A 15,817-nucleotide genomic window follows, 5' to 3' on the forward strand; every position below is an offset into this window, starting at 1 on the left:
CCTCATACAACATGTCACCAGGATTATATTAGAACTTTAGTGTTTAATTGGCCCAAAGTGAAGGATCAATCCAAGCACTGAGGCTTAGTATATTTTATTCAGTAAGACTGTTTCTTTTTTTTTAACTGGGGATATAAGCCTTGATGCAGCCTGTAACAGAGGCATTTCAAATATTTTTTAAGTTAGCAGTAAATCCCACCATCATCTAGGGTAGCGTCTCATTTTTTTGGTCAAAACACAGGACATTTTAAAATGCCAACAATGTTAAAGACTATTTTAGACGTGATATGAAGATTTTATACCTATCTGTATGTGCACAGACAATTGTGTATTTCTAAACAGTGACACTTGATCAGAGAAGTAATGCTTATCTTTCTAGTTAACCAAATTCCAGAAATACATGGGTTTTATTTTTTTTTAATTCACAAAGTTACTAAAACTAATTAGAGATAAGTGCTATTTAACCATTAAGTATTCAAATCTGAGAACGTGGAATAGAGAATGTAAGAACTTTCCAATTACCTATATAAATGGCCTTCTCATTTGCACTATTATCCATTTTTGGCAGCCATTATTCTAAAACTTCCTTCCTACTTAAAAAATAAGAGAAGAAAAGCACGTAGATGTGTAAGCTACCCTGAGGAGTGTTGTGATGGCAGAAACTCCAGTTGCTGCGGAAACCAGATCCTTTGTCCGCCTGTCCAAATGGCTTTCTCCGTGGTAAACTGAGACTGGCCTTGCGACATTCATGAAAAATAAGAGTTGAAATTATAACAGATTTGCATACAAAGTTCTACTGACAGACTATGGGCATTCATATTCAGTCAGCACATTGGTTAAATGATCTCACTGTTGTTCATATACATAGATAATACTACCGGGCATAGCTGAAAATATCAAAGCACTCGTAGATGTTACTTTTACCCTGCAAATTGGTAAATTTTATGTTTTCAGTGGACAAACATTTCTGAGTACCTGTTCTGTGTAGGCCCAGAAGTAAGTATGATACTCATGGTCAATCCTGAATTTGCAGGGATCTTCTTACATACACTAGTCGATATCAAATGAAGTACAACATAGAAGAATTCAGGGGCATATAAAGTCATTGTGAGCAACACCTCCTAAATGAGTCAGGGTCAGGGTTAGTGTCGGGGTTAGGGTCAGAATCAGGGTTGGGGTTAGGGTCAGGATCAGGGTTAGGATTAGGGTAAAGTATTGTCATTCCTACTTTCCAGCCAAGAAAGGAGATGGTCAGAGGAATTAAGTAACTGAACCAAGGGCCCCTCTAATCAATTTGTGTACATTAGATGTTTTTTTTTATTTTTTCCACCTAGATGTATGACTTGGAGAGTATGAAGAATGACTTACCCTGAAAAAGAAAAACAAGAAAAGACGCACAATACCATCGAAATATTTGCTGACTCAACTATGACCTGCAAGTTAGCTTTCTGACCAAGGGTCTCATGATGGTTGGGTCACAGATCCAGTCTTCTCCATTCAAGACTAACCCCGGCCTTTGTGTGTTGCTATTCTCTTCCCCTTGATTCCCTTTGTGTATCCTATCCAGTGTGTCTAGCCATCCCGTAACTAATCCTTACCATCATTATGTAACCATGTAGCTGACACTTATCACCATATGAATATTGTTATGCTTCAGAATTCTTACTAAAAGAGATCACCAAAAAAAGAGAGAGATCACAAGCTGAGTTTCACATTATCTACACCTGCTGTCGAAATTTTCAAGCACTAAATAATTCACTTCCCCGTGCTCTCTCCCCATTGGCCTTTAGACCCTTCATTCTCAGTGTGATGCATCCTTCATCCATACAATGTTGTTCTCCAGGTGAAAGATGGGCTGCATTTGAATTCTTCACCTGAGATTAACATTATTTACATTGACAATTTGGGTTTTCTTATGAAGAAAAGGAACTTTGTATGGTTTAAAGATTATTACTATTTTTTTTTTTTGTTACACTCTATGCAAGTGAGCTTTTACAATTAATGACTTGGGGGGGAAAGAATAATGATCCGTTTAGGACAGAGGTATTTGCACCTGTTTGAATGACCGAAGTTTCGGTTCAAATGGGCTCAAAGCTCTTGTGCATGAGGGCCAAATCATTTCTATCTGAGGGAATACAAAAGAACAGAAATAAGGAAAGAAAGTGATAAAAGAGAGGAAAGAAATAGACAAGAAAACCAGCCACAGGTCATGCATACAGCGAAAAAATTGGTCTTCTGCAGTGAAATTATTTTTCCCTTTTTGCCGTGTGACTTGGCGAGGATAGAAGGAGTTGTAAAGAAATAATCTAAAGGAAAAAATTGAAATCTTTCTCTGAATAATCTATAATCAGGAAATTTTCGTGTTCTCCTCCAGGAATGGAAGGATCTAGAACACTGAAATATTATTTGGGCATGCAGAAGAATCTGACAAGAAATCTGAAAAGTCAAGGTGAACCGATGCACTCAAACCGGGGAGTAAACTAGAGAAAAGTAAACTGCATGAAACAACAATTCATTACAGTGTAACTGGCATTAGTAGTTCATTTCAGCATGTTCGCCTTTCTGTATAATTTTCTGTAAATGTTTCATTTTTTAACAACTGCAGTATTTTAATGGAACGTTCATTTCTTAAATAAAGAATTATGATATGTTTTGCAAACAATAATTAAGCAGTTAATTATTATATTTCAGTTGGAGTTACTCTGGGAGTACATTTGTTGTACCAGGATGTTATGGCACAAAATGTGCTAACCCTTGATGGCAAACGCTAATTATGGAACGATCAGAGTGGCATGAACTGCCTCAGGGGTACAAATGATTCAAATCCAAGACTATAAAGAACAACAAACATTACACAGATCAAGCTCCATTCTATAGCTGAAAATGTATATGGTGTGGAAAAATCAGTGTGTAATACCTAAATGCAGCAGAACTACAAGGCGTTCTTGGCCTCAGAAGACATCATATTGTTGCACCTGGAGTTTTAATCTGTCACAGTTAAAGATCCTCAAGGTCAAATTATAAGAGATGTATTTCTACAGCTATTAACACCTGGTACATCTCCAATAAACTTTAAATTACTTGTAGGAAATGCTTTCTCATAATGAGTTACTATTTATTGTGAACCAGGAAGTGCTTTAAACACAAATTACGATTAATAGTAACAACAATCAAAATACAATTATCCTTAGTTTACAGATGTAGAAAATCTCCCTGGGTTTTCCTGTAACTAGAGACGCAGCTGTGGTCCCGGAGACAGAGATCCATTTGGTCACTGTTCCCCAGGGGCCACACAAGGTGAAGTCTGGTCAATCCCTTCAGGTCCCACATCAAGCAACTCCTTGCCAGCAGTTGTGTCCTATGATGGCACTGTGAAGTATAAATCAGGGTAATCTGTGTTCTCCCTCCTTTAATCCGTCCAGACTCTACATTCTCCTGATCTCTTCATCCATGTATTCACCAGGAAGACTACCCCTGTAGAGTCTTGAGGCTTCTAGTTCTGGCTGCTCATTCAGCTTCTCTAGAAAGGAAACGCTATTGCTCATTGTGGGGTATAATTCTGAGTCTGTGGAAGTGTCTGGGCCATCTGTGGTGGTTCTTACAACTTTCCATTCTACAGCATGTAAATGTTTTGGAACTCAAGTGGAGATTTACGACTCTGCTGTGGTCACTTGAAAACCTGAGGAACTAGTTACTGATGCTGGAGATTCCTAAGAACGTATTAATGTCTCCACTGTTCTGAAAATTAAGTTACCTCGGAAAGAAACGCTTTGCCATTTGGTGAGATTCCTGAGTTGTCAGTGGTATCTTCAGGAATTCATTTACATCTCCACTGAAAGGGAAATAGTGATTTACTCCTGAAAAATTACCAGTAATGTTATTACTAACGGAAAGAGAATAAGTTTGGTCATAGAGACAGGTGTGCTACCTCCACTTTTCCATTTACTACCTGACTGAGAGTACAGGAAAGCCCTCAATGTCTAGGCTTCAGTTTTAGCATCTGCAAAACGATGCCTCCCTCACAGGATTGGTGAGCATTAACTGAGGTATGGGGCTGCCACACTCTTTATATACATAGGTATATAGCTTAACAGTTAATATAATATCTAAGTGGCTAACCTTACTGTTCCAAATAGATGGAAAGTTGGTGGAGAACAAGCCATGTTTTAAAACTCTTTAGATCTCATGGGACGCCTAGAATGCTGCTAAATATAAAATAGGCACAAATCAACTATCAGTAACTGGCAAATCCAAACAAAAGATGGCGTAACAATTCAGTCTCCTAATCACTCACATATGTCACGTTCCTTCTCCTACATCCCTTTCATGGACTCTGAGAAGTGACTCAAAAAAGTTACAGTGGCATTTATATGGGAAATTCTCATAAGGGAGACTTGGAAAAGGGAAATTCAGAGAGTTGCAGTGTTCAAATGGCCAGGCTAACACTGTCAGTCCTTGAAGGAAAAATCAAAAGAAATCAGGTGTTTAAGAGTATCCGAGACCTGGCGAAGGGTCGGTCGTGGAAGGGCAGGCCCAGATGAGTCTTCGATATCATATCCGTGTGCCCAGGGTAACCTCAGCCCTCACACAAGAGGCTTCTGGGAGTGCAGAGTGAGTCTCTTCCCTCAGAAACCTCTTTTGTTCTTATTAATCAAATTCCTCAGTTATTCTACTAAAAGCTGGCAATATTAATCACATTCCAAAAGACAGTGAGTATTAGTGCACTATTTTTAAAGAAATGAGGAATCTGAAGTACATTGATGCTGCTTTCCTTTTTCAAGGTCACTGAAAAGTCAAGACCAGAACCCCAGTGGTGTCAGCTCTCTTGGCCAAATTTCTCTTCATCAGTTTAGGTAGAAGCTATTACTTTGGATAACATTAGCACTAGAAAAACAATTGCAAGATTTAAAAATATCCTTAAAGATGTGAATAGTTAGATAGATAGAAAGATAGCTAGCTATGATGTGGAGGGAATCAATTCTATTTCTATGGTCAATGTAATAATCAGATATAGGAGAATAATAGCTACTCTAACTCATGTAGTGTCGGTATTCATTAGTGTTTAAGGAAATGCTCTAATTCCCATGAGCTGTTTCATAGCAAATATACTTCACTAATTTAATTTTTCATATGTGTTTCAAAAAGGTTTTAAAAGATTATCAAGTAAATTACAAAACTCTTTGTCATATTAAAACACAAAAAGAGTTTTACGTTTGTTAGCTGTTTTTCAGAAAGCTTTCATTTTATTTCAGAATCAGTCCAGTTTACAGCAAACTACCCTCAGCAAACCTATGACTACAACAAACTTCCCTTGATATATGGGTGATTGTAGCATAATAGATTTAAAATCACTTTTCAACCATACTTCTTGTTTCTTTACACTTTTTAATGTTTATTATTTACTTTTGAGAAAGAGAGACATAGTGGGAGTGGGGAGGGGCAGAGAGAGAGGGAGAGACCGAATGCAAGGCATGCTCCAGGCTCTGAGCTGTTAGCACAGAGCCGGATATGGGTTTGAACCCACAAACTGTGAGATAATGACCTGAGCGGAAGTTGGACGCTTAACCTACTGAGCTACCCAGGCGCTCCTTTCTTGCTTCTTTACATAGAAAAAAGTCATAAAATATCTGACTCATAAATCAAGTATACATGATAATTTCCCTTAGTGTGTCGAGAGCCTTTCTGCCCACAGAGAGGCAAACACAAATGTGAGCGGATATGGTTCCCCACTGCAGGTTTAAAAGGTAGGGAGCTTTGAGGATGGAGGTAAAGAACCCAAGGCTGGAATCTCACACTTTGTAAAAGTGTTAGGTTTACACATGTCTCTCCTCTGCAGCTCAGTGACTACCACCTGCCCACACAACCACATCTTTAAGGGCCTCAAGTTCATGTATGTACATAATCACCAAGCTTTCTAGCTTAGTGCATTCTTGAGATGGGTGGTAGAGTACAATTTGACTGTTGCCAAGAGAAGCTAACTAACTTCTCTGGACCACTTTGCACAAAGTTCCAGAGGAGCTGGGGGAGGGAAGCCAAGTGCAGACCGGGTTACTTGCTCCCCAAACCTTCAAAGTCTTCAAATTCCACTGTTCTCAGCTGAGGACAGAGCTAATGTCTGTATATAACCATTTGCTCTCTGATTCAGGGGAACATCAAGAAACGCTTTCCGTTAACAGATGCTCTGCTGTTAGAAATTCATTGCAAAGACAGCTAAAACCCTGAAAAAAAATCACAGGAAAACTACCAGCTTCTAAGAAGACATATGAAGCCAAAAGAAACTCTTATTTGTCTGGAAAAATTCCAAACGCCAAGAGACATTCATTTTAATGAGGTGTTAAGAGGTATAGAGATCTGAGCATTGCCAAAATTTGCCCTTCTTCCATGTCTCTCCCTTCTTCTAGAACTTGTACTGCTGGATATAGGAGGTGTTTTTTGTTTGTTTGTTTGTTTGTTTGTTTGTTTCACTTAGGTCAGTTGTTCTTCATCTAGCTTTGGTCAAAAAAATGAAAACAAAAATAAATATATTTTTTAAATCAGTGCATCTCACAAAATTATAACTTGGTTACAAAAAAACCTTAAGTCTCTGCTTTGTCTATCTTTTGCACAAAATTTACTTTTGTTTTCTCCTTTTATGCTTTGAAATGTAAATTTTTTGACTACCCTTTCCCCATTGCCTTTGTGAAAATCAGACTATTGATTCAGATCCCAATGGAACTGAACTATATATGCTTTATCATTAATTCCTGTAATTGGCTTGACTTTTACCCATATCATTCTCACTCCTGGTCCTTTTAACTCACTCAACAAAGCTGGTTAAGCACTTAGGATGTATAAGGCACTATGAAGGAACTCAAGGGAGTTCCATGCACTAAGAGGAAGGCCAATCCTATGGACCACCATTGAGCTAAATCCAAGAGCACAAAGCACACATTTATATGGGAAGATAGAACTCTTCCTGCTTCTGTCAAGTTGCCTCTGCAAGCCCCTCCCTCTGTTCAACCCATGCAGCACCTCCATCACTCTGTACCTTGGACCAACTGGACTAATCTAATTTTGTGTTTTACTCCTGCTCATATTAACTGCCACAAAATACCCATGACACCAAGGTCATCCATCATTTCTTGAAGGCAAATCCTCATCTGGTTCCATAGGCTGCCTTTTCTGACCTCATCTACCACCTTCCATTTCCTGAAGCCTTTTTTGTTCACTGTGCCCCTGAAATTCTAGGTCAATCACAAACCCTCTACCTTAAGTTCAGCATCTTCTCTGAAAGTCCTTACTACATTCTTAATTTGTCTGAAGCTCGTTCCCCCTAAGGACACTGATTTTCTTCCAGCCCTCCCCAGCAGGGGCTGTCTCCCACTCCCCATGTGCTGTGGAGTCTGGAGCTGGCTTGAGTGCCCCTCTCATGCCTCATGATTATTTCCAGAATATTCTCTCTCCTACCCCATTGCACTCCACCATTCAATGATCTCATCAGACACTTCCCCTGCCTGTTGCAGTCACCTTCCACACCCTCAGGAGTCTACCTCTTTATTTCTAGAAGAGGTTAGTTTCTGGTGACTGTCATTCTTTCCCAATACTTTCCTATTAAAACCCACACTGGCCATCCTTCCAACAGCCTAAACTCTCAATTCCTTGAATTCCTCTTCTCCAAAGCCTTCCCTTTAACCCCACCTTTGCCACTTATTCAGTAGTCATCCCTTATAGTTACTTAATTTCAATAATCCCCAAACACCAATCAGTACTTCTTAACTTTTAGCCTACACTCTCTACTAACCCAAATCTAATGTCATGGACTGAATGTTTATGTCCTCTCTCCAAAACAAAAGTCATAATTTGAAGCCCTCACCTAATCTGCAATGTGATGGTATTTGGAGGTGGGGTCTTTGGGAGGTCGTTGGGTTAGATGAGGTCATGAGTCATGAGGATGGAGCTCCCATAATGAGATTAGTGCTCCTAGAAGAAGAAGAGAATCCAGAGAGTACAACTCTCTCCGTGTCCTATGAGGACACGGCAAGAATGCAGGCTGTTTGCAAGCCAGGAAGAGGGTCCTTGCCAGGAACAGAATGTACAGGCACTTCGGTCTTGGACTTCCCTGCCCAGAACCACAAGAAACAAACGTGTATCGTTCAAGCCACACTGTCTGTGGTATTTTCTTTTAGAAGGTCGTGCTAAGACATCTAACAGTTTAAATGCACCAGGACCTACAATCTATTGATTCAAACACCTTTTAACTTTTATCCACCCATATATAGCACATCTGTATAAGAGTTGAAGAGTATGTGCTTTTTAAAGTGCCTGGCCCAGGACCCACAACTTCGGGTCCTGATTTCACATTCTAAGCCCCAAAAGCTCCTGGCCTCTCTGTGTCACCTTGGAGGGAGATTCTTTGGGTCACAGAGTCGCAAGGACAGACATATAGAAGACCCTTCCTCTTTGAGACATGAAGCAGGCCCCCCTGGCCAATGAGGCTGTGGACAGTGTCTGTCCACACCCACAAAAGCCTGGCGCCACAGGACTTCCCAGTAACAGCAAAGAGTGACTTGAGCATAAGAAACTCTTCTTGTCTGTCCCCGTGGAGTTCTACATAGAAACTCTAGTTCCTGAGAGACGTGGAGCCAGGAAAAGATGTGCCTTTTTAAGCAGTCAACTCAGCAGCGAGTGTGGAAAACAAACCTTCAAAGGGGGAGACGGGTTTCACCATGTTTTTCACATTTATTTCTCTCAAAATGGCTGACCAATCTTAGGGAATGGTGCAGAATTTCTGGGAAGCAAGAAAGAGGTTGAAAACTGTTCGCTCAGAGCATGAAGTCGAATGAAAGGAGGAGTTCTTTCCTTGTCTCTAAGAGGAGTAACGTTGGAACTGCTTTTGCTTTCACTAATAATGTGAACATGCCGACATAAATGCATCTCGTCTTCAAGCTTGAGATTTCATGTCAGAGTAATCGAGGTTTAGGCAGTGTTTATAATTATGTAAAATTGCGTGGCTCAGAGGGAAAGGGACTAAGTCATCCTACACTGACAAAAAAACAACAGATTAGGAATCAGTGCAATCCCTCGTGAGATACAGCATTTCACACACAGGGACACGTGAACCTGGCCCACTGATGACATTCGCTGCTAATGCCATGGTAAAGGAATCGTGTCATTTTGTTTTGCACAAAAAGTCACTTCTGTGACGAAATCTCAAAGATGTCATTTTTAAATGAAGAGAACACTGTATCAATTTTATATAATTACAAACACTGCCTAAACCTCGACTATTATGACATGAAATCTCAAGCTTGAAGACAAGATGCAGTAACAGAAGCCATTTACTGAGATCCCTGGTCAGTGTACCGTGAGCCCCAGACCAGCAATGCAGGGGGACAGCAGCACCACAGATCTGGTTACTGCCTGACAGAGGGGATGCCCAGTGGGAGAGCAGGTATAGTCGACACTAAGAGGAATGGCTAGAGAAGCAAAAAGTCTACTCACTGTTCAGTGTTTGCATACATACTATGTTCCAGGTGGAATGCATTAACAAACGCAATAGGCAAAAATTTCTAGAAGTAGACCAACAGAGGACACAGCCATGAAACAGAAACACAATCGATAGGTTAATAATATAGCTAGAAGGTAATAATTGTTTTGGAAAATAGAGCCGGACAAGCAGAGTCACAGTGGGGAGTGGTTGCAAATTCAGCAGTGCACTCAAGTCAGCCTCCCAAGGAAAGCACCCAGGTGGAAAAGCCCCTAAAAGGGAACAGATCTAGGGATGAACAAAGCATTAAGGCGAAATAATTAAAAGGGATGAGTGTTTGGATCTAGATATACAGACACAGCGAGAGAAACTGAAAAATAAGCAGAAGTAGAAGAGCATGAGTAGTAGCAAAGAAGAAAACGGAGGGTGGAATAGTAAAGCCTGGAGCTAGAACACCGTAAATGAAGGTTCCGTATAGACTGGATGTCGTGAGGGGTGTGGTGAGATGGTTCTTTATGTCCCCTAGTCAGGCTCCTGGGACAGAGGACAGGGCACTGTAGTGGCCACTTGGAACTCTGATTTGGGTGTCTGCTCCTTGTGATATAATTGAGCGTTTCGAAAATTATGGCTAAACCAACTTGTGCATATGCCAGGAAGCCCAGATATGTCTGCACCACATAGTAATTAAAAGAGGAAAAATAAAGCACTACATTCTGGGAAGAATTCAAATTGCTGAAGGCTGACCCTTCTCGAGGAAGTGCCAGCCAACGTTAAGGTGTAAGATCGGGGGTCTCACAGCTTCAGTGGACTTTTTATGTCTTTCCATCTGTGTCCGTCACAGCAAGCAGGGTTAGACCTCATCTGTTCCCTGCCTGGGATGGTGCTCTCCAGCATTTCTCTGGCAGTGTTCAAACGTTCATTCTGTGCCTATCACCGCGAAGCCCAAATGACATTGCATCACTGTTTTCAGTTACGAAGGCAATCACCGTGCGGAAGGACAGGAGGTGGCGTCTTAGGGAACCTGGAATCTGCATCTTATTAATGGGGCTCCCTTCAGACTCACTGCAAGGCCAAAACAGCCAACAGATCAAATGAAGAAAGGGCACGTGCTCAAGTCGCTTTTTATTTTTGAGAATCCACTTTTGGGGCCTAAGAGGGATGCAAACAGCCAACTGGATCATCAGACAGCTGATGTTATGCCTTTGGGGAGATGCCAAGTGTGGAAAGTTAGACAGACCCGTACTCGACATGTCACAGTCCAGCGGGAGATTTAAGAGGGATCCCAGTACAAGTACAGAATGCTACAAGATGTGTGCACAGAGCATTTTTCAGTCATAAATGGAGAAAGCTACAAGCTCATGGAGGACAGGGGAGAGAAAAATGACATAGAAAATAATCTTGATAGGCCTTGAAGAATAACTAGTTCACCAGGCAAATAGAGAAGAACATTCCAGACATGCATGCATAGCGTATGTGCATGCACGTGCACACACGTGTGTGTGTGTGTGTGTGTGTGTGTGTGTGTGTGTGTGTGTGGTGAAGGGGATGGGTTTGGGGTGGTAGAGGAGCTGTAAGTACAGAGACCAGAAAATGCATGACCAGAGAAAAGTTAAAGGGTTTAGTGAAACTATTTTCCATCTTTAGCCTCGTTTCAAAATTGTTATATAAAGGGTTTTGCATAGATAGGTGTTTGGATTTTATTTTTAAACTATTAAAATATTTTGATGCGTGTCCAAAGGCATTCTATGCAAGTGTTAATAATGTGTTTCTCCAAGGTGAGTAAACTTGCAGAATCTGGAACAATGTTTAGCACTGAAGTTTTATATCTCACAGAGCCCCAGCTAGTTAGAGAATGAACTCTGCTCCAATCCGTCTTGTCTCCCACTTAGTCTGGTTGATAAAAGGCAAGACATCAATCAGGAAAGAGCATAACTATCCAGCGCTTTAGGGAGAAATATGGACACCTTAGCAAGAACATGAAACCATTATGAAATAATTTGAGTTTGGATGAGCATAGGTCAAAAACATAACTTCTTGAAAAATGTCATTGGCGTAGAAATCAGACTCTATGCTGAAGGGATATAGTTCCCTAAGACATTTCAAACTTTCCTCCTCTTAAGACTGAAATGGTAAATAGACTTAAAAAGCTATGCTGTTTAGATACACAAAATCGAAATGTTCAATATAAACCAATTTCCTTGCATAAGCACACATATCCAACACATCCACCAGTTCACTCTTCATGTCCCTTCTCTGTAAATGGCTTCAGCATTAATCCAGTTAATCAAGGAAGGTGAACTCCAATGTCACTGACTCTCCCCTCTTCCTCCTACAGCTTTCCTCCTTCCAACAAAAGTCTCTCCTCCTTTCCATTCCATTTCAGAGCCTCATCTCTGAAAAGACAGTAAGGTAGTCAAAATCTGGTGTTCCTGGATTCTGTAGAAGTGTATTTGAATCTTGGTCGGCTACTAACCCACCCGTGACCTTGAAAAGTGACCTCATTCTTCTGAGTCTCCGCGTCCTCATCTGAACTGGAGATAAAAACAAAACCTATTTCAAAATATTCTCGTGGAAATTAATGAAAATAACATACACTAGGTATTTGGCACATGTCAAATATTCGATAAAATTTAAATTATATTACTGAACTTATTATTACTGCTAGACAATGGGCTAAGAGGGAGTCAAAAACAGCACATGTGAATTCATGTGAAAAATATTAGAGAGTAATATGTAGAATTGTCAGATCAACATATCGTACAACTGAAACTAATATAACATTGCATGTCAAGTACACTTCAATCATAAATTTTAAAAACATATTAGATACGCTATTCCATATTTTCATTATAATGTGTACAAGCTATAGATACAAGGCATATTTATATTTTCCTGCCTTCTGCCACAATAAGATATTTTGACATCTAAAAATCACAATTCACTGTTTTTGGTTCGGGCAAACAATTGAACACTAAGTGACCGTCCATCCAATACATGCCATGTTGCTTCGCATCTCTGCACATTCATTGACATTTGTTGTAACAGGGGTCCAATGAAAGAAGGAATGGAAGAGACCCACTTTGAAGGGTTGAGCACGACCCCCTTATGTGGCATTTGCATGACTCAGCATTATTTATCTCTCATTTCCTGCCTGGTGACAAATCCCAAAAAAGTAAATCACAACACATTCTCCTGTGCCAACAAGCTCCCTGCACCTCCCCTAGAGTCATCTCTCTAAAATGCAGAAAGAAGCTTAACCCCCAACTGCAAAGGTATCACCTGATTCTGTAGAATTTCATTTGAATTCTTTGGCACAGCTTCCAAGGCCATTCACACTCCAATACTGTGCCAGCCTTGTCTATTGTTGTTTCCAACCATAAAAAAAAAAAGACTCTAGCCATCCCATATCAATCAAAATTGCTTCATTCAAGTATGCCATGCATATGCATCGCTTGGCCCATGCTTTTCTTCTGCTGAGAGTGCCGGGAAAAAATTGTTTTCCTTGAGCTGGTAAAATCCACATTGTGGATCTCCTTCTCTGTCCCATCTCACTTTGTATCTGACTTCATCTCCTACTGTGTGGGCCTGGCTGACAGACCACAGTATGGGCACAGAAAGTGGAGGCAAACTTCTTGCTTTTGGATTTTGTGTCCGAGACCACAGTGTAAGTCCCTGAAGTAGTGTCTGGGCCTGACAGTCAAATTTGGGAAGTCCAGTCTGCTTTTCCATATTCTAATAGATATAAATTATCAAAGACAATCACAAAACTAAGTCACAGAAGGAAAAAGTTTGGGGGGAAATAGTTGTCAGGAGCCGCAGTAGCTGGAAACACAGAGCAGCTAGAGGCTATAGAAGGTCAGGTGACTGCTGGAGACAGTAGTGAATGAGATGTCCTGCCCAGAATCCTTCAAGAAGGACTTTCTGCTAGCTACCAGCAGGCAGCCCCCAGCCATCAGCTCCTTGGGTCTACTTCTCAGCTGCAAAGAACTTCCTTACATAAGGAATTTTGCAATCATCCTTGACTCCTCTCTGCCCATTATACCCCATATTCAATTGACCAGCAAATGTGGCCATTCTGCCTTTAATGTATATCCCAGATCCAACCTTTCTCATCACCTCCACCATTGCCATCTTAGTCTAAGTCAGTGGTTCTCAAATGGGAGTGATTTTTCCCCCAAGGGATATTTGACAATGTCTGGAGACATTTTTCATTGTCACGACTGCAGAGATGTTAGTGGCATCTGTGAATAGGGGTCAGTGATGCTGCTAAATATCCCACAATGCACAGGACATCTCCCCACAGCAAAGAATTAGCCAGCCTCAAATGTCATTACTCCTAAGGTTGAGAAATGCTAACCTGAGCCACCATCGTTTAGTACCTGGATGATTTCAATACTTTCCTCCAGACTAGGTCCCTGACTGCCTCATCTGTCCCCTCTTCCACTAGTCATCCTTATAAAACGTTCATTGGTTCAGAGCATACCATTCAAACCTCCAAGGCTCCTCATCACATTTAGAGTCATATTCGAAACGCTTGCCTTGCTTTCAAGGTCCACTTGAGTTGGCCCCAGACTACGGCTCCAACTCTACTCTGCGCCCATCTTTCCTTGCTCTCTAGAGCGTGGCTCCCAGGCTCACCAGCCTTTTTGCTATTCTTCCTAATGCATACTCTTCCTGACTCAGGGCTTGACTTCTCCCTTCCAGTTTTTCCCAGCTTGTGCCCTCATTTACATCATCTCTACACTTCAGTGGCCTTGTTGAAGAGGGCTTCTATGACTACCTTGCCTCCATCACCCATCACTCTCATTCTGCCGTATTCTTCATAGCACATAGCACCAACTGTGTATATTGTAAATGTATTTTACATTTGTTTATCATTTATCTCCTGCACTAGACAGTGGGGACTTCATCTTCTTTGGTTCCCACTATAGCCCAACACCCCAAACAACGCTGGCACATAGTTGGTGATCAAATAGTCACTAAATGAATGAATGTATGAAGCTACTTGCGACAGATCTATGAACATCTGTACGGGTGGGTTGCATTATTTTAAGGGTGGCAAGGAGGGCATAAGGGATTGGTAGAACCTGAGTTTCCAGTATAGGCTCCTAGGTCACTTACTGTATGGCATAAACTATTAAATTGTATAGGTATTTCCACTATTAAATTGTATGGGTCTTAAGAAGAGGAATTGCTACTTTTTTCTGCTTCCCAAAAAACCGAGTTCTACACCTGAATCACATCAGTTGGCTAACAGTTTATTGAAAATAAAAAGGAAAACATTGTTAGATATTTTAGTCCACAATATGATAATGTGATAAATTTAGTAGCTATATATCAAGGAAAATGCCTATTTAGAAATCTCTTTTTAAAACAGTATCTTGATGTGATCCTGAGAGGTTAATTATCTCACTGTACAAGATTCACTACAGATACGTATTTTTTCTTTAATTATATGTTTGATAAGATCTGCATTCCTCTGCTGCAAATGTGGTATTTTTATATCAGCACACATGACAGTGGTTATCTAGAAAAAATATTGTCATAAACAAGAGAAACGATGGCTCTTTTGTAAAGTTTTAAGTCTTTAGCAATTCTTCCTTTCAAACCATCTTCTAATATGGAGTATTTCATGAGGAATTCTAAGGAACGGGAGCCACATGTTATCTACAACTACAACCATTCTGTATTTTCTCTGAGCTCTTATATTCTATTTAAGCTTATTTTCTGACCAGAATTATGTTTAGCATGTAGACTGCCACCTATTTTCCAGTGTGTATATAGTATAAGTATATAATAATGCCACAACGTCCACCTACAATCTCCCAAAAGTTTCTTCGGTCTTCTTTATCTATTCTCTATCTTTCTATCTCTATGGACTTTCTTATTTCAATTTTAGAACATGTAGAATCTCAAAGCAAAACCTGCACTGGATCAAGGTAAGCAGGCAAGGAAGACATTATTGAAGCTATTGCAACAGGCAATAAAAACTAACTGAACTAACACCACTGAATCAAAAGGCAGGAAAGTTTCAAGCACTAGGGTAAGGTGATGGAAAAGTACTGGAGGGCATCAAGGGTGAGGTTGATCAATAGGATGGGTTGAGCACGTTTAAGTTATTGCCGAGTTTGCAAATGGTTTTTGCTGCAATTACACCCTCTGTGTTTGCTAATTGGCATCCACCCAAGTTAGGCTCCTACCTCCCACAGAGACAGGAGACAGGGGCATAGAGATGCTACCTTATTTGATGTTTAAGTTTCAAAGAGATGGTTCCTTGGGTCCCTGAGGAAGACACTCCCAGGGTTGTAAAGCTGGAATGAGGCTGGAAGAAGATTTGCATACATTTCAAGG

The sequence above is a fragment of the Panthera pardus genome, unplaced genomic scaffold (assembly GCF_024362965.1).
Source record: "Panthera pardus isolate Hobbes unplaced genomic scaffold, ASM2436296v1 HiC_scaffold_2, whole genome shotgun sequence".
Taxonomy (NCBI): domain Eukaryota; kingdom Metazoa; phylum Chordata; class Mammalia; order Carnivora; family Felidae; genus Panthera; species Panthera pardus.